Source organism: Patagioenas fasciata, unplaced genomic scaffold, assembly GCF_037038585.1.
Source record: "Patagioenas fasciata isolate bPatFas1 unplaced genomic scaffold, bPatFas1.hap1 Unplaced_2, whole genome shotgun sequence".
NCBI classification, from domain to species: Eukaryota; Metazoa; Chordata; class Aves; order Columbiformes; family Columbidae; genus Patagioenas; species Patagioenas fasciata.
This window is the reverse complement of record NW_027288621.1, coordinates 156280-174406: the sequence shown is the minus strand read 5'-3', so window position 1 is coordinate 174406 and position 18127 is coordinate 156280.

Genomic DNA, 18127 nt, shown 5'->3' with positions numbered 1-18127 from the left:
TATTGAGGGAAAGACGGACGAGCTCTTTGGTTGCTCTTCACAGGCTTGTCCCTGATCTATAGCTGAGGGCAAACACTTGTGTGCTTGTGGGAGAGCCTGTGTCTTTCCTGGAAGCGTTTGGGAGTTTTGCTCAGACGCGTGTTTCCTCAAGTTCAAGAATCAAGATCTAGGATACCTGCAGACAGGTGCCTGTTTGTGTGGAGACAGTCTGTTTGAAACTGTGTTCCTCAGCGCCCGCTCTTTCTCCCCGTCGCTCCACACGCCTGGGAGTCCCTTTCTTTCTCTCCACAAGCACGTGTGTTGACTTCGTCGCACATGTGCATCTGCACAAGCGTTGAGCTCAGCAGAGCGTGTCTCTTGACACTTGATGTGCGTTGGCTGTGTCTGCCTGCTCCAGTGAAGAGAGAAACGGGAAATCATCTTGGTAGAGGCAACAAAGCAAAAGCGAGGCAGGATTGACATCTGCTCAACAGAGACGGATTCCCTGCGCTGACACAGTTCACAGTTACACGAGAAGCAATCTGAGCGGTCCGTCGACCGGAGACGTGTTTCCCAAGAGGTCGTTTAGCGAGTGAACAGCAGTGTGCGCGACTTTCAGGAGTGTGCCTGGAAAGTGCCAGAATCACCAGGAGCATCTGTGCAAAAGCTGCTGCCTCTGTGACCGCATTGAGGCACGTTCGCGTGTCTGCGAGTATATAGACGGCTCTTTCGCGTTCACTCCGAGGGAAACGGTCCGCTATTGCTTCTGTGCGCACAGACGCGATTCCCTTGTCTCTTGCGAACACAGGGAACTCTGTGCATCCAAATCTACAGGCTAAGGACGCGTCTGCGTATGTTTTGGTGAACAATCGAGTGTGCGTGTTCTGACAGCTGCCTCTATGCAGACGTCTCCACAGAGCCACTTCTGAATGCCCCGCAGCCCAGGACTGAATGGATACACTAACAAGTGCACCGGTGTGAGCAACCACATATGCAGAAGGACGTCTTTCATCTCACAGAAGCGCGAACGTCTTGGCGTTCAAGCACATGGCAGAAACAAGGTGTGAACAGATGAGCTGCTGCTATTTTCTCCGTTCGGCATGCTTCGTTGTAGCTCTCTTGCCGGTCGCCGGCTTAGCGGCTTGCTTTGCGCGACTAGCTCTGGGGAGAGAAGGAGATAGCGCCGGAAACCTCGCCTTTTGCCTTCTTCGGCGCTGGAACCTGGTTGCTGCGCCTTCTCTTTGTCCATGTGCACACACACGATTCCTCAGCGAAAACCATGCAGAAACCTTTCCACGAGCACCCAGGGATGTGCACCCAGCACCACGTGCACGCACACGCAGCTAGAGAAAAGCACCTACCTTTTCACACACTGATGCCTAAGCAAACGCGTGGCCACACACACGCACACATCCGCAAGCGCGCCTACTCCCATCTATTGAGGGAAAGACGGACGAGCTCTTTGGTTGCTCTTCACAGGCTTGTCCCTGATCTATAGCTGAGGGCAAACACTTGTGTGCTTGTGGGAGAGCCTGTGTCTTTCCTGGAAGCGTTTGGGAGTTTTGCTCAGACGCGTGTTTCCTCAAGTTCAAGAATCAAGATCTAGGATACCTGCAGACAGGTGCCTGTTTGTGTGGAGACAGTCTGTTTGAAACTGTGTTCCTCAGCGCCCGCTCTTTCTCCCCGTCGCTCCACACGCCTGGGAGTCCCTTTCTTTCTCTCCACAAGCACGTGTGTTGACTTCGTCGCACATGTGCATCTGCACAAGCGTTGAGCTCAGCAGAGCGTGTCTCTTGACACTTGATGTGCGTTGGCTGTGTCTGCCTGCTCCAGTGAAGAGAGAAACGGGAAATCATCTTGGTAGAGGCAACAAAGCAAAAGCGAGGCAGGATTGACATCTGCTCAACAGAGACGGATTCCCTGCGCTGACACAGTTCACAGTTACACGAGAAGCAATCTGAGCGGTCCGTCGACCGGAGACGTGTTTCCCAAGAGGTCGTTTAGCGAGTGAACAGCAGTGTGCGCGACTTTCAGGAGTGTGCCTGGAAAGTGCCAGAATCACCAGGAGCATCTGTGCAAAAGCTGCTGCCTCTGTGACCGCATTGAGGCACGTTCGCGTGTCTGCGAGTATATAGACGGCTCTTTCGCGTTCACTCCGAGGGAAACGGTCCGCTATTGCTTCTGTGCGCACAGACGCGATTCCCTTGTCTCTTGCGAACACAGGGAACTCTGTGCATCCAAATCTACAGGCTAAGGACGCGTCTGCATATGTTTTGGTGAACAATCGAGTGTGCGTGTTCTGACAGCTGCCTCTATGCAGACGTCTCCACAGAGCCACTTCTGAATGCCCCGCAGCCCAGGACTGAATGGATACACTAACAAGTGCACCGGTGTGAGCAACCACATATGCAGAAGGACGTCTTTCATCTCACAGAAGCGCGAACGTCTTGGCGTTCAAGCACATGGCAGAAACAAGGTGTGAACAGATGAGCTGCTGCTATTTTCTCCGTTCGGCATGCTTCGTTGTAGCTCTCTTGCCGGTCGCCGGCTTAGCGGCTTGCTTTGCGCGACTAGCTCTGGGGAGAGAAGGAGATAGCGCCGGAAACCTCGCCTTTTGCCTTCTTCGGCGCTGGAACCTGGTTGCTGCGCCTTCTCTTTGTCCATGTGCACACACACGATTCCTCAGCGAAAACCATGCAGAAACCTTTCCACGAGCACCCAGGGATGTGCACCCAGCACCACGTGCACGCACACGCAGCTAGAGAAAAGCACCTACCTTTTCACACACTGATGCCTAAGCAAACGCGTGGCCACACACACGCACACATCCGCAAGCGCGCCTACTCCCATCTATTGAGAGAAAGACGGACGAGCTCTTTGGTTGCTCTTCACAGGCTTGTCCCTGATCTATAGCTGAGGGCAAACACTTGTGTGCTTGTGGGAGAGCCTGTGTCTTTCCTGGAAGCGTTTGGGAGTTTTGCTCAGACGCGTGTTTCCTCAAGTTCAAGAATCAAGATCTAGGATACCTGCAGACAGGTGCCTGTTTGTGTGGAGACAGTCTGTTTGAAACTGTGTTCCTCAGCGCCCGCTCTTTCTCCCCGTCGCTCCACACGCCTGGGAGTCCCTTTCTTTCTCTCCACAAGCACGTGTGTTGACTTCGTCGCACATGTGCATCTGCACAAGCGTTGAGCTCAGCAGAGCGTGTCTCTTGACACTTGATGTGCGTTGGCTGTGTCTGCCTGCTCCAGTGAAGAGAGAAACGGGAAATCATCTTGGTAGAGGCAACAAAGCAAAAGCGAGGCAGGATTGACATCTGCTCAACAGAGACGGATTCCCTGCGCTGACACAGTTCACAGTTACACGAGAAGCAATCTGAGCGGTCCGTCGACCGGAGACGTGTTTCCCAAGAGGTCGTTTAGCGAGTGAACAGCAGTGTGCGCGACTTTCAGGAGTGTGCCTGGAAAGTGCCAGAATCACCAGGAGCATCTGTGCAAAAGCTGCTGCCTCTGTGACCGCATTGAGGCACGTTCGCGTGTCTGCGAGTATATAGACGGCTCTTTCGCGTTCACTCCGAGGGAAACGGTCCGCTATTGCTTCTGTGCGCACAGACGCGATTCCCTTGTCTCTTGCGAACACAGGGAACTCTGTGCATCCAAATCTACAGGCTAAGGACGCGTCTGCGTATGTTTTGGTGAACAATCGAGTGTGCGTGTTCTGACAGCTGCCTCTATGCAGACGTCTCCACAGAGCCACTTCTGAATGCCCCGCAGCCCAGGACTGAATGGATACACTAACAAGTGCACCGGTGTGAGCAACCACATATGCAGAAGGACGTCTTTCATCTCACAGAAGCGCGAACGTCTTGGCGTTCAAGCACATGGCAGAAACAAGGTGTGAACAGATGAGCTGCTGCTATTTTCTCCGTTCGGCATGCTTCGTTGTAGCTCTCTTGCCGGTCGCCGGCTTAGCGGCTTGCTTTGCGCGACTAGCTCTGGGGAGAGAAGGAGATAGCGCCGGAAACCTCGCCTTTTGCCTTCTTCGGCGCTGGAACCTGGTTGCTGCGCCTTCTCTTTGTCCATGTGCACACACACGATTCCTCAGCGAAAACCATGCAGAAACCTTTCCACGAGCACCCAGGGATGTGCACCCAGCACCACGTGCACGCACACGCAGCTAGAGAAAAGCACCTACCTTTTCACACACTGATGCCTAAGCAAACGCGTGGCCACACACACGCACACATCCGCAAGCGCGCCTACTCCCATCTATTGAGGGAAAGACGGACGAGCTCTTTGGTTGCTCTTCACAGGCTTGTCCCTGATCTATAGCTGAGGGCAAACACTTGTGTGCTTGTGGGAGAGCCTGTGTCTTTCCTGGAAGCGTTTGGGAGTTTTGCTCAGACGCGTGTTTCCTCAAGTTCAAGAATCAAGATCTAGGATACCTGCAGACAGGTGCCTGTTTGTGTGGAGACAGTCTGTTTGAAACTGTGTTCCTCAGCGCCCGCTCTTTCTCCCCGTCGCTCCACACGCCTGGGAGTCCCTTTCTTTCTCTCCACAAGCACGTGTGTTGACTTCGTCGCACATGTGCATCTGCACAAGCGTTGAGCTCAGCAGAGCGTGTCTCTTGACACTTGATGTGCGTTGGCTGTGTCTGCCTGCTCCAGTGAAGAGAGAAACGGGAAATCATCTTGGTAGAGGCAACAAAGCAAAAGCGAGGCAGGATTGACATCTGCTCAACAGAGACGGATTCCCTGCGCTGACACAGTTCACAGTTACACGAGAAGCAATCTGAGCGGTCCGTCGACCGGAGACGTGTTTCCCAAGAGGTCGTTTAGCGAGTGAACAGCAGTGTGCGCGACTTTCAGGAGTGTGCCTGGAAAGTGCCAGAATCACCAGGAGCATCTGTGCAAAAGCTGCTGCCTCTGTGACCGCATTGAGGCACGTTCGCGTGTCTGCGAGTATATAGACGGCTCTTTCGCGTTCACTCCGATGGAAACGGTCCGCTATTGCTTCTGTGCGCACAGACGCGATTCCCTTGTCTCTTGCGAACACAGGGAACTCTGTGCATCCAAATCTACAGGCTAAGGACGCGTCTGCATATGTTTTGGTGAACAATCGAGTGTGCGTGTTCTGACAGCTGCCTCTATGCAGACGTCTCCACAGAGCCACTTCTGAATGCCCCGCAGCCCAGGACTGAATGGATACACTAACAAGTGCACCGGTGTGAGCAACCACATATGCAGAAGGACGTCTTTCATCTCACAGAAGCGCGAACGTCTTGGCGTTCAAGCACATGGCAGAAACAAGGTGTGAACAGATGAGCTGCTGCTATTTTCTCCGTTCGGCATGCTTCGTTGTAGCTCTCTTGCCGGTCGCCGGCTTAGCGGCTTGCTTTGCGCGACTAGCTCTGGGGAGAGAAGGAGATAGCGCCGGAAACCTCGCCTTTTGCCTTCTTCGGCGCTGGAACCTGGTTGCTGCGCCTTCTCTTTGTCCATGTGCACACACACGATTCCTCAGCGAAAACCATGCAGAAACCTTTCCACGAGCACCCAGGGATGTGCACCCAGCACCACGTGCACGCACACGCAGCTAGAGAAAAGCACCTACCTTTTCACACACTGATGCCTAAGCAAACGCGTGGCCACACACACGCACACATCCGCAAGCGCGCCTACTCCCATCTATTGAGGGAAAGACGGACGAGCTCTTTGGTTGCTCTTCACAGGCTTGTCCCTGATCTATAGCTGAGGGCAAACACTTGTGTGCTTGTGGGAGAGCCTGTGTCTTTCCTGGAAGCGTTTGGGAGTTTTGCTCAGACGCGTGTTTCCTCAAGTTCAAGAATCAAGATCTAGGATACCTGCAGACAGGTGCCTGTTTGTGTGGAGACAGTCTGTTTGAAACTGTGTTCCTCAGCGCCCGCTCTTTCTCCCCGTCGCTCCACACGCCTGGGAGTCCCTTTCTTTCTCTCCACAAGCACGTGTGTTGACTTCGTCGCACATGTGCATCTGCACAAGCGTTGAGCTCAGCAGAGCGTGTCTCTTGACACTTGATGTGCGTTGGCTGTGTCTGCCTGCTCCAGTGAAGAGAGAAACGGGAAATCATCTTGGTAGAGGCAACAAAGCAAAAGCGAGGCAGGATTGACATCTGCTCAACAGAGACGGATTCCCTGCGCTGACACAGTTCACAGTTACACGAGAAGCAATCTGAGCGGTCCGTCGACCGGAGACGTGTTTCCCAAGAGGTCGTTTAGCGAGTGAACAGCAGTGTGCGCGACTTTCAGGAGTGTGCCTGGAAAGTGCCAGAATCACCAGGAGCATCTGTGCAAAAGCTGCTGCCTCTGTGACCGCATTGAGGCACGTTCGCGTGTCTGCGAGTATATAGACGGCTCTTTCGCGTTCACTCCGAGGGAAACGGTCCGCTATTGCTTCTGTGCGCACAGACGCGATTCCCTTGTCTCTTGCGAACACAGGGAACTCTGTGCATCCAAATCTACAGGCTAAGGACGCGTCTGCATATGTTTTGGTGAACAATCGAGTGTGCGTGTTCTGACAGCTGCCTCTATGCAGACGTCTCCACAGAGCCACTTCTGAATGCCCCGCAGCCCAGGACTGAATGGATACACTAACAAGTGCACCGGTGTGAGCAACCACATATGCAGAAGGACGTCTTTCATCTCACAGAAGCGCGAACGTCTTGGCGTTCAAGCACATGGCAGAAACAAGGTGTGAACAGATGAGCTGCTGCTATTTTCTCCGTTCGGCATGCTTCGTTGTAGCTCTCTTGCCGGTCGCCGGCTTAGCGGCTTGCTTTGCGCGACTAGCTCTGGGGAGAGAAGGAGATAGCGCCGGAAACCTCGCCTTTTGCCTTCTTCGGCGCTGGAACCTGGTTGCTGCGCCTTCTCTTTGTCCATGTGCACACACACGATTCCTCAGCGAAAACCATGCAGAAACCTTTCCACGAGCACCCAGGGATGTGCACCCAGCACCACGTGCACGCACACGCAGCTAGAGAAAAGCACCTACCTTTTCACACACTGATGCCTAAGCAAACGCGTGGCCACACACACGCACACATCCGCAAGCGCGCCTACTCCCATCTATTGAGGGAAAGACGGACGAGCTCTTTGGTTGCTCTTCACAGGCTTGTCCCTGATCTATAGCTGAGGGCAAACACTTGTGTGCTTGTGGGAGAGCCTGTGTCTTTCCTGGAAGCGTTTGGGAGTTTTGCTCAGACGCGTGTTTCCTCAAGTTCAAGAATCAAGATCTAGGATACCTGCAGACAGGTGCCTGTTTGTGTGGAGACAGTCTGTTTGAAACTGTGTTCCTCAGCGCCCGCTCTTTCTCCCCGTCGCTCCACACGCCTGGGAGTCCCTTTCTTTCTCTCCACAAGCACGTGTGTTGACTTCGTCGCACATGTGCATCTGCACAAGCGTTGAGCTCAGCAGAGCGTGTCTCTTGACACTTGATGTGCGTTGGCTGTGTCTGCCTGCTCCAGTGAAGAGAGAAACGGGAAATCATCTTGGTAGAGGCAACAAAGCAAAAGCGAGGCAGGATTGACATCTGCTCAACAGAGACGGATTCCCTGCGCTGACACAGTTCACAGTTACACGAGAAGCAATCTGAGCGGTCCGTCGACCGGAGACGTGTTTCCCAAGAGGTCGTTTAGCGAGTGAACAGCAGTGTGCGCGACTTTCAGGAGTGTGCCTGGAAAGTGCCAGAATCACCAGGAGCATCTGTGCAAAAGCTGCTGCCTCTGTGACCGCATTGAGGCACGTTCGCGTGTCTGCGAGTATATAGACGGCTCTTTCGCGTTCACTCCGAGGGAAACGGTCCGCTATTGCTTCTGTGCGCACAGACGCGATTCCCTTGTCTCTTGCGAACACAGGGAACTCTGTGCATCCAAATCTACAGGCTAAGGACGCGTCTGCGTATGTTTTGGTGAACAATCGAGTGTGCGTGTTCTGACAGCTGCCTCTATGCAGACGTCTCCACAGAGCCACTTCTGAATGCCCCGCAGCCCAGGACTGAATGGATACACTAACAAGTGCACCGGTGTGAGCAACCACATATGCAGAAGGACGTCTTTCATCTCACAGAAGCGCGAACGTCTTGGCGTTCAAGCACATGGCAGAAACAAGGTGTGAACAGATGAGCTGCTGCTATTTTCTCCGTTCGGCATGCTTCGTTGTAGCTCTCTTGCCGGTCGCCGGCTTAGCGGCTTGCTTTGCGCGACTAGCTCTGGGGAGAGAAGGAGATAGCGCCGGAAACCTCGCCTTTTGCCTTCTTCGGCGCTGGAACCTGGTTGCTGCGCCTTCTCTTTGTCCATGTGCACACACACGATTCCTCAGCGAAAACCATGCAGAAACCTTTCCACGAGCACCCAGGGATGTGCACCCAGCACCACGTGCACGCACACGCAGCTAGAGAAAAGCACCTACCTTTTCACACACTGATGCCTAAGCAAACGCGTGGCCACACACACGCACACATCCGCAAGCGCGCCTACTCCCATCTATTGAGGGAAAGACGGACGAGCTCTTTGGTTGCTCTTCACAGGCTTGTCCCTGATCTATAGCTGAGGGCAAACACTTGTGTGCTTGTGGGAGAGCCTGTGTCTTTCCTGGAAGCGTTTGGGAGTTTTGCTCAGACGCGTGTTTCCTCAAGTTCAAGAATCAAGATCTAGGATACCTGCAGACAGGTGCCTGTTTGTGTGGAGACAGTCTGTTTGAAACTGTGTTCCTCAGCGCCCGCTCTTTCTCCCCGTCGCTCCACACGCCTGGGAGTCCCTTTCTTTCTCTCCACAAGCACGTGTGTTGACTTCGTCGCACATGTGCATCTGCACAAGCGTTGAGCTCAGCAGAGCGTGTCTCTTGACACTTGATGTGCGTTGGCTGTGTCTGCCTGCTCCAGTGAAGAGAGAAACGGGAAATCATCTTGGTAGAGGCAACAAAGCAAAAGCGAGGCAGGATTGACATCTGCTCAACAGAGACGGATTCCCTGCGCTGACACAGTTCACAGTTACACGAGAAGCAATCTGAGCGGTCCGTCGACCGGAGACGTGTTTCCCAAGAGGTCGTTTAGCGAGTGAACAGCAGTGTGCGCGACTTTCAGGAGTGTGCCTGGAAAGTGCCAGAATCACCAGGAGCATCTGTGCAAAAGCTGCTGCCTCTGTGACCGCATTGAGGCACGTTCGCGTGTCTGCGAGTATATAGACGGCTCTTTCGCGTTCACTCCGAGGGAAACGGTCCGCTATTGCTTCTGTGCGCACAGACGCGATTCCCTTGTCTCTTGCGAACACAGGGAACTCTGTGCATCCAAATCTACAGGCTAAGGACGCGTCTGCATATGTTTTGGTGAACAATCGAGTGTGCGTGTTCTGACAGCTGCCTCTATGCAGACGTCTCCACAGAGCCACTTCTGAATGCCCCGCAGCCCAGGACTGAATGGATACACTAACAAGTGCACCGGTGTGAGCAACCACATATGCAGAAGGACGTCTTTCATCTCACAGAAGCGCGAACGTCTTGGCGTTCAAGCACATGGCAGAAACAAGGTGTGAACAGATGAGCTGCTGCTATTTTCTCCGTTCGGCATGCTTCGTTGTAGCTCTCTTGCCGGTCGCCGGCTTAGCGGCTTGCTTTGCGCGACTAGCTCTGGGGAGAGAAGGAGATAGCGCCGGAAACCTCGCCTTTTGCCTTCTTCGGCGCTGGAACCTGGTTGCTGCGCCTTCTCTTTGTCCATGTGCACACACACGATTCCTCAGCGAAAACCATGCAGAAACCTTTCCACGAGCACCCAGGGATGTGCACCCAGCACCACGTGCACGCACACGCAGCTAGAGAAAAGCACCTACCTTTTCACACACTGATGCCTAAGCAAACGCGTGGCCACACACACGCACACATCCGCAAGCGCGCCTACTCCCATCTATTGAGGGAAAGACGGACGAGCTCTTTGGTTGCTCTTCACAGGCTTGTCCCTGATCTATAGCTGAGGGCAAACACTTGTGTGCTTGTGGGAGAGCCTGTGTCTTTCCTGGAAGCGTTTGGGAGTTTTGCTCAGACGCGTGTTTCCTCAAGTTCAAGAATCAAGATCTAGGATACCTGCAGACAGGTGCCTGTTTGTGTGGAGACAGTCTGTTTGAAACTGTGTTCCTCAGCGCCCGCTCTTTCTCCCCGTCGCTCCACACGCCTGGGAGTCCCTTTCTTTCTCTCCACAAGCACGTGTGTTGACTTCGTCGCACATGTGCATCTGCACAAACGTTGAGCTCAGCAGAGCGTGTCTCTTGACACTTGATGTGCGTTGGCTGTGTCTGCCTGCTCCACTGAAGAGAGAAACGGGAAATCATCTTGGTAGAGGCAACAAAGCAAAAGCGAGGCAGGATTGACATCTGCTCAACAGAGACGGATTCCCTGCGCTGACACAGTTCACAGTTACACGAGAAGCAATCTGAGCGGTCCGTCGACCGGAGACGTGTTTCCCAAGAGGTCGTTTAGCGAGTGAACAGCAGTGTGCGCGACTTTCAGGAGTGTGTCTGGAAAGTGCCAGAATCACCAGGAGCATCTGTGCAAAAGCTGCTGCCTCTGTGACCGCATTGAGGCACGTTCGCGTGTCTGCGAGTATATAGACGGCTCTTTCGCGTTCACTCCGAGGGAAACGGTCCGCTATTGCTTCTGTGCGCACAGACGCGATTCCCTTGTCTCTTGCGAACACAGGGAACTCTGTGCATCCAAATCTACAGGCTAAGGACGCGTCTGCATATGTTTTGGTGAACAATCGAGTGTGCGTGTTCTGACAGCTGCCTCTATGCAGACGTCTCCACAGAGCCACTTCTGAATGCCCCGCAGCCCAGGACTGAATGGATACACTAACAAGTGCACCGGTGTGAGCAACCACATATGCAGAAGGACGTCTTTCATCTCACAGAAGCGCGAACGTCTTGGCGTTCAAGCACATGGCAGAAACAAGGTGTGAACAGATGAGCTGCTGCTATTTTCTCCGTTCGGCATGCTTCGTTGTAGCTCTCTTGCCGGTCGCCGGCTTAGCGGCTTGCTTTGCGCGACTAGCTCTGGGGAGAGAAGGAGATAGCGCCGGAAACCTCGCCTTTTGCCTTCTTCGGCGCTGGAACCTGGTTGCTGCGCCTTCTCTTTGTCCATGTGCACACACACGATTCCTCAGCGAAAACCATGCAGAAACCTTTCCACGAGCACCCAGGGATGTGCACCCAGCACCACGTGCACGCACACGCAGCTAGAGAAAAGCACCTACCTTTTCACACACTGATGCCTAAGCAAACGCGTGGCCACACACACGCACACATCCGCAAGCGCGCCTACTCCCATCTATTGAGGGAAAGACGGACGAGCTCTTTGGTTGCTCTTCACAGGCTTGTCCCTGATCTATAGCTGAGGGCAAACACTTGTGTGCTTGTGGGAGAGCCTGTGTCTTTCCTGGAAGCGTTTGGGAGTTTTGCTCAGACGCGTGTTTCCTCAAGTTCAAGAATCAAGATCTAGGATACCTGCAGACAGGTGCCTGTTTGTGTGGAGACAGTCTGTTTGAAACTGTGTTCCTCAGCGCCCGCTCTTTCTCCCCGTCGCTCCACACGCCTGGGAGTCCCTTTCTTTCTCTCCACAAGCACGTGTGTTGACTTCGTCGCACATGTGCATCTGCACAAGCGTTGAGCTCAGCAGAGCGTGTCTCTTGACACTTGATGTGCGTTGGCTGTGTCTGCCTGCTCCAGTGAAGAGAGAAACGGGAAATCATCTTGGTAGAGGCAACAAAGCAAAAGCGAGGCAGGATTGACATCTGCTCAACAGAGACGGATTCCCTGCGCTGACACAGTTCACAGTTACACGAGAAGCAATCTGAGCGGTCCGTCGACCGGAGACGTGTTTCCCAAGAGGTCGTTTAGCGAGTGAACAGCAGTGTGCGCGACTTTCAGGAGTGTGCCTGGAAAGTGCCAGAATCACCAGGAGCATCTGTGCAAAAGCTGCTGCCTCTGTGACCGCATTGAGGCACGTTCGCGTGTCTGCGAGTATATAGACGGCTCTTTCGCGTTCACTCCGAGGGAAACGGTCCGCTATTGCTTCTGTGCGCACAGACGCGATTCCCTTGTCTCTTGCGAACACAGGGAACTCTGTGCATCCAAATCTACAGGCTAAGGACGCGTCTGCGTATGTTTTGGTGAACAATCGAGTGTGCGTGTTCTGACAGCTGCCTCTATGCAGACGTCTCCACAGAGCCACTTCTGAATGCCCCGCAGCCCAGGACTGAATGGATACACTAACAAGTGCACCGGTGTGAGCAACCACATATGCAGAAGGACGTCTTTCATCTCACAGAAGCGCGAACGTCTTGGCGTTCAAGCACATGGCAGAAACAAGGTGTGAACAGATGAGCTGCTGCTATTTTCTCCGTTCGGCATGCTTCGTTGTAGCTCTCTTGCCGGTCGCCGGCTTAGCGGCTTGCTTTGCGCGACTAGCTCTGGGGAGAGAAGGAGATAGCGCCGGAAACCTCGCCTTTTGCCTTCTTCGGCGCTGGAACCTGGTTGCTGCGCCTTCTCTTTGTCCATGTGCACACACACGATTCCTCAGCGAAAACCATGCAGAAACCTTTCCACGAGCACCCAGGGATGTGCACCCAGCACCACGTGCACGCACACGCAGCTAGAGAAAAGCACCTACCTTTTCACACACTGATGCCTAAGCAAACGCGTGGCCACACACACGCACACATCCGCAAGCGCGCCTACTCCCATCTATTGAGGGAAAGACGGACGAGCTCTTTGGTTGCTCTTCACAGGCTTGTCCCTGATCTATAGCTGAGGGCAAACACTTGTGTGCTTGTGGGAGAGCCTGTGTCTTTCCTGGAAGCGTTTGGGAGTTTTGCTCAGACGCGTGTTTCCTCAAGTTCAAGAATCAAGATCTAGGATACCTGCAGACAGGTGCCTGTTTGTGTGGAGACAGTCTGTTTGAAACTGTGTTCCTCAGCGCCCGCTCTTTCTCCCCGTCGCTCCACACGCCTGGGAGTCCCTTTCTTTCTCTCCACAAGCACGTGTGTTGACTTCGTCGCACATGTGCATCTGCACAAGCGTTGAGCTCAGCAGAGCGTGTCTCTTGACACTTGATGTGCGTTGGCTGTGTCTGCCTGCTCCAGTGAAGAGAGAAACGGGAAATCATCTTGGTAGAGGCAACAAAGCAAAAGCGAGGCAGGATTGACATCTGCTCAACAGAGACGGATTCCCTGCGCTGACACAGTTCACAGTTACACGAGAAGCAATCTGAGCGGTCCGTCGACCGGAGACGTGTTTCCCAAGAGGTCGTTTAGCGAGTGAACAGCAGTGTGCGCGACTTTCAGGAGTGTGCCTGGAAAGTGCCAGAATCACCAGGAGCATCTGTGCAAAAGCTGCTGCCTCTGTGACCGCATTGAGGCACGTTCGCGTGTCTGCGAGTATATAGACGGCTCTTTCGCGTTCACTCCGAGGGAAACGGTCCGCTATTGCTTCTGTGCGCACAGACGCGATTCCCTTGTCTCTTGCGAACACAGGGAACTCTGTGCATCCAAATCTACAGGCTAAGGACGCGTCTGCATATGTTTTGGTGAACAATCGAGTGTGCGTGTTCTGACAGCTGCCTCTATGCAGACGTCTCCACAGAGCCACTTCTGAATGCCCCGCAGCCCAGGACTGAATGGATACACTAACAAGTGCACCGGTGTGAGCAACCACATATGCAGAAGGACGTCTTTCATCTCACAGAAGCGCGAACGTCTTGGCGTTCAAGCACATGGCAGAAACAAGGTGTGAACAGATGAGCTGCTGCTATTTTCTCCGTTCGGCATGCTTCGTTGTAGCTCTCTTGCCGGTCGCCGGCTTAGCGGCTTGCTTTGCGCGACTAGCTCTGGGGAGAGAAGGAGATAGCGCCGGAAACCTCGCCTTTTGCCTTCTTCGGCGCTGGAACCTGGTTGCTGCGCCTTCTCTTTGTCCATGTGCACACACACGATTCCTCAGCGAAAACCATGCAGAAACCTTTCCACGAGCACCCAGGGATGTGCACCCAGCACCACGTGCACGCACACGCAGCTAGAGAAAAGCACCTACCTTTTCACACACTGAAGCCTAAGCAAACGCGTGGCCACACACACGCACACATCCGCAAGCGCGCCTACTCCCATCTATTGAGGGAAAGACGGACGAGCAACGTCCTGACAGGCTTGAGGGGAAAAACGTCCGTTGACGGTTGGCGTACTGCACGCCCGCCTACGGGGCTGCAGGGGAATCCACATTTGGAAGGTACCTGAAGATGTGTGCCTGTTCTTGGAGCTCCGCTAGTAGGGTAGCAAAGACACTCGTAGGCAGTACTGAATGCTGCTCCGTGCTACTTCTCCTCCGCTGGCAAATGCTTCAGTGTCGCCCGAGGAAAGACGTTTAACAATCGATCTCCAAGAGGAACGAAACACATGATGCCATAAGGCGAAAGAATAGCAGGGCATCTCTTCACAGGCTTGTCCCTGATCTATAGCTGAGGGCAAACACTTGTGTGCTTGTGGGAGAGCCTGTGTCTTTCCTGGAAGCGTTTGGGAGTTTTGCTCAGACGCGTGTTTCCTCAAGTTCAAGAATCAAGATCTAGGATACCTGCAGACAGGTGCCTGTTTGTGTGGAGACAGTCTGTTTGAAACTGTGTTCCTCAGCGCCCGCTCTTTCTCCCCGTCGCTCCACACGCCTGGGAGTCCCTTTCTTTCTCTCCACAAGCACGTGTGTTGACTTCGTCGCACATGTGCATCTGCACAAGCGTTGAGCTCAGCAGAGCGTGTCTCTTGACACTTGATGTGCGTTGGCTGTGTCTGCCTGCTCCAGTGAAGAGAGAAACGGGAAATCATCTTGGTAGAGGCAACAAAGCAAAAGCGAGGCAGGATTGACATCTGCTCAACAGAGACGGATTCCCTGCGCTGACACAGTTCACAGTTACACGAGAAGCAATCTGAGCGGTCCGTCGACCGGAGACGTGTTTCCCAAGAGGTCGTTTAGCGAGTGAACAGCAGTGTGCGCGACTTTCAGGAGTGTGCCTGGAAAGTGCCAGAATCACCAGGAGCATCTGTGCAAAAGCTGCTGCCTCTGTGACCGCATTGAGGCACGTTCGCGTGTCTGCGAGTATATAGACGGCTCTTTCGCGTTCACTCCGAGGGAAACGGTCCGCTATTGCTTCTGTGCGCACAGACGCGATTCCCTTGTCTCTTGCGAACACAGGGAACTCTGTGCATCCAAATCTACAGGCTAAGGACGCGTCTGCATATGTTTTGGTGAACAATCGAGTGTGCGTGTTCTGACAGCTGCCTCTATGCAGACGTCTCCACAGAGCCACTTCTGAATGCCCCGCAGCCCAGGACTGAATGGATACACTAACAAGTGCACCGGTGTGAGCAACCACATATGCAGAAGGACGTCTTTCATCTCACAGAAGCGCGAACGTCTTGGCGTTCAAGCACATGGCAGAAACAAGGTGTGAACAGATGAGCTGCTGCTATTTTCTCCGTTCGGCATGCTTCGTTGTAGCTCTCTTGCCGGTCGCCGGCTTAGCGGCTTGCTTTGCGCGACTAGCTCTGGGGAGAGAAGGAGATAGCGCCGGAAACCTCGCCTTTTGCCTTCTTCGGCGCTGGAACCTGGTTGCTGCGCCTTCTCTTTGTCCATGTGCACACACACGATTCCTCAGCGAAAACCATGCAGAAACCTTTCCACGAGCACCCAGGGATGTGCACCCAGCACCACGTGCACGCACACGCAGCTAGAGAAAAGCACCTACCTTTTCACACACTGATGCCTAAGCAAACGCGTGGCCACACACACGCACACATCCGCAAGCGCGCCTACTCCCATCTATTGAGGGAAAGACGGACGAGCTCTTTGGTTGCTCTTCACAGGCTTGTCCCTGATCTATAGCTGAGGGCAAACACTTGTGTGCTTGTGGGAGAGCCTGTGTCTTTCCTGGAAGCGTTTGGGAGTTTTGCTCAGACGCGTGTTTCCTCAAGTTCAAGAATCAAGATCTAGGATACCTGCAGACAGGTGCCTGTTTGTGTGGAGACAGTCTGTTTGAAACTGTGTTCCTCAGCGCCCGCTCTTTCTCCCCGTCGCTCCACACGCCTGGGAGTCCCTTTCTTTCTCTCCACAAGCACGTGTGTTGACTTCGTCGCACATGTGCATCTGCACAAGCGTTGAGCTCAGCAGAGCGTGTCTCTTGACACTTGATGTGCGTTGGCTGTGTCTGCCTGCTCCAGTGAAGAGAGAAACGGGAAATCATCTTGGTAGAGGCAACAAAGCAAAAGCGAGGCAGGATTGACATCTGCTCAACAGAGACGGATTCCCTGCGCTGACACAGTTCACAGTTACACGAGAAGCAATCTGAGCGGTCCGTCGACCGGAGACGTGTTTCCCAAGAGGTCGTTTAGCGAGTGAACAGCAGTGTGCGCGACTTTCAGGAGTGTGCCTGGAAAGTGCCAGAATCACCAGGAGCATCTGTGCAAAAGCTGCTGCCTCTGTGACCGCATTGAGGCACGTTCGCGTGTCTGCGAGTATATAGACGGCTCTTTCGCGTTCACTCCGAGGGAAACGGTCCGCTATTGCTTCTGTGCGCACAGACGCGATTCCCTTGTCTCTTGCGAACACAGGGAACTCTGTGCATCCAAATCTACAGGCTAAGGACGCGTCTGCATATGTTTTGGTGAACAATCGAGTGTGCGTGTTCTGACAGCTGCCTCTATGCAGACGTCTCCACAGAGCCACTTCTGAATGCCCCGCAGCCCAGGACTGAATGGATACACTAACAAGTGCACCGGTGTGAGCAACCACATATGCAGAAGGACGTCTTTCATCTCACAGAAGCGCGAACGTCTTGGCGTTCAAGCACATGGCAGAAACAAGGTGTGAACAGATGAGCTGCTGCTATTTTCTCCGTTCGGCATGCTTCGTTGTAGCTCTCTTGCCGGTCGCCGGCTTAGCGGCTTGCTTTGCGCGACTAGCTCTGGGGAGAGAAGGAGATAGCGCCGGAAACCTCGCCTTTTGCCTTCTTCGGCGCTGGAACCTGGTTGCTGCGCCTTCTCTTTGTCCATGTGCACACACACGATTCCTCAGCGAAAACCATGCAGAAACCTTTCCACGAGCACCCAGGGATGTGCACCCAGCACCACGTGCACGCACACGCAGCTAGAGAAAAGCACCTACCTTTTCACACACTGATGCCTAAGCAAACGCGTGGCCACACACACGCACACATCCGCAAGCGCGCCTACTCCCATCTATTGAGGGAAAGACGGACGAGCTCTTTGGTTGCTCTTCACAGGCTTGTCCCTGATCTATAGCTGAGGGCAAACACTTGTGTGCTTGTGGGAGAGCCTGTGTCTTTCCTGGAAGCGTTTGGGAGTTTTGCTCAGACGCGTGTTTCCTCAAGTTCAAGAATCAAGATCTAGGATACCTGCAGACAGGTGCCTGTTTGTGTGGAGACAGTCTGTTTGAAACTGTGTTCCTCAGCGCCCGCTCTTTCTCCCCGTCGCTCCACACGCCTGGGAGTCCCTTTCTTTCTCTCCACAAGCACGTGTGTTGACTTCGTCGCACATGTGCATCTGCACAAGCGTTGAGCTCAGCAGAGCGTGTCTCTTGACACTTGATGTGCGTTGGCTGTGTCTGCCTGCTCCAGTGAAGAGAGAAACGGGAAATCATCTTGGTAGAGGCAACAAAGCAAAAGCGAGGCAGGATTGACATCTGCTCAACAGAGACGGATTCCCTGCGCTGACACAGTTCACAGTTACACGAGAAGCAATCTGAGCGGTCCGTCGACCGGAGACGTGTTTCCCAAGAGGTCGTTTAGCGAGTGAACAGCAGTGTGCGCGACTTTCAGGAGTGTGCCTGGAAAGTGCCAGAATCACCAGGAGCATCTGTGCAAAAGCTGCTGCCTCTGTGACCGCATTGAGGCACGTTCGCGTGTCTGCGAGTATATAGACGGCTCTTTCGCGTTCACTCCGAGGGAAACGGTCCGCTATTGCTTCTGTGCGCACAGACGCGATTCCCTTGTCTCTTGCGAACACAGGGAACTCTGTGCATCCAAATCTACAGGCTAAGGACGCGTCTGCGTATGTTTTGGTGAACAATCGAGTGTGCGTGTT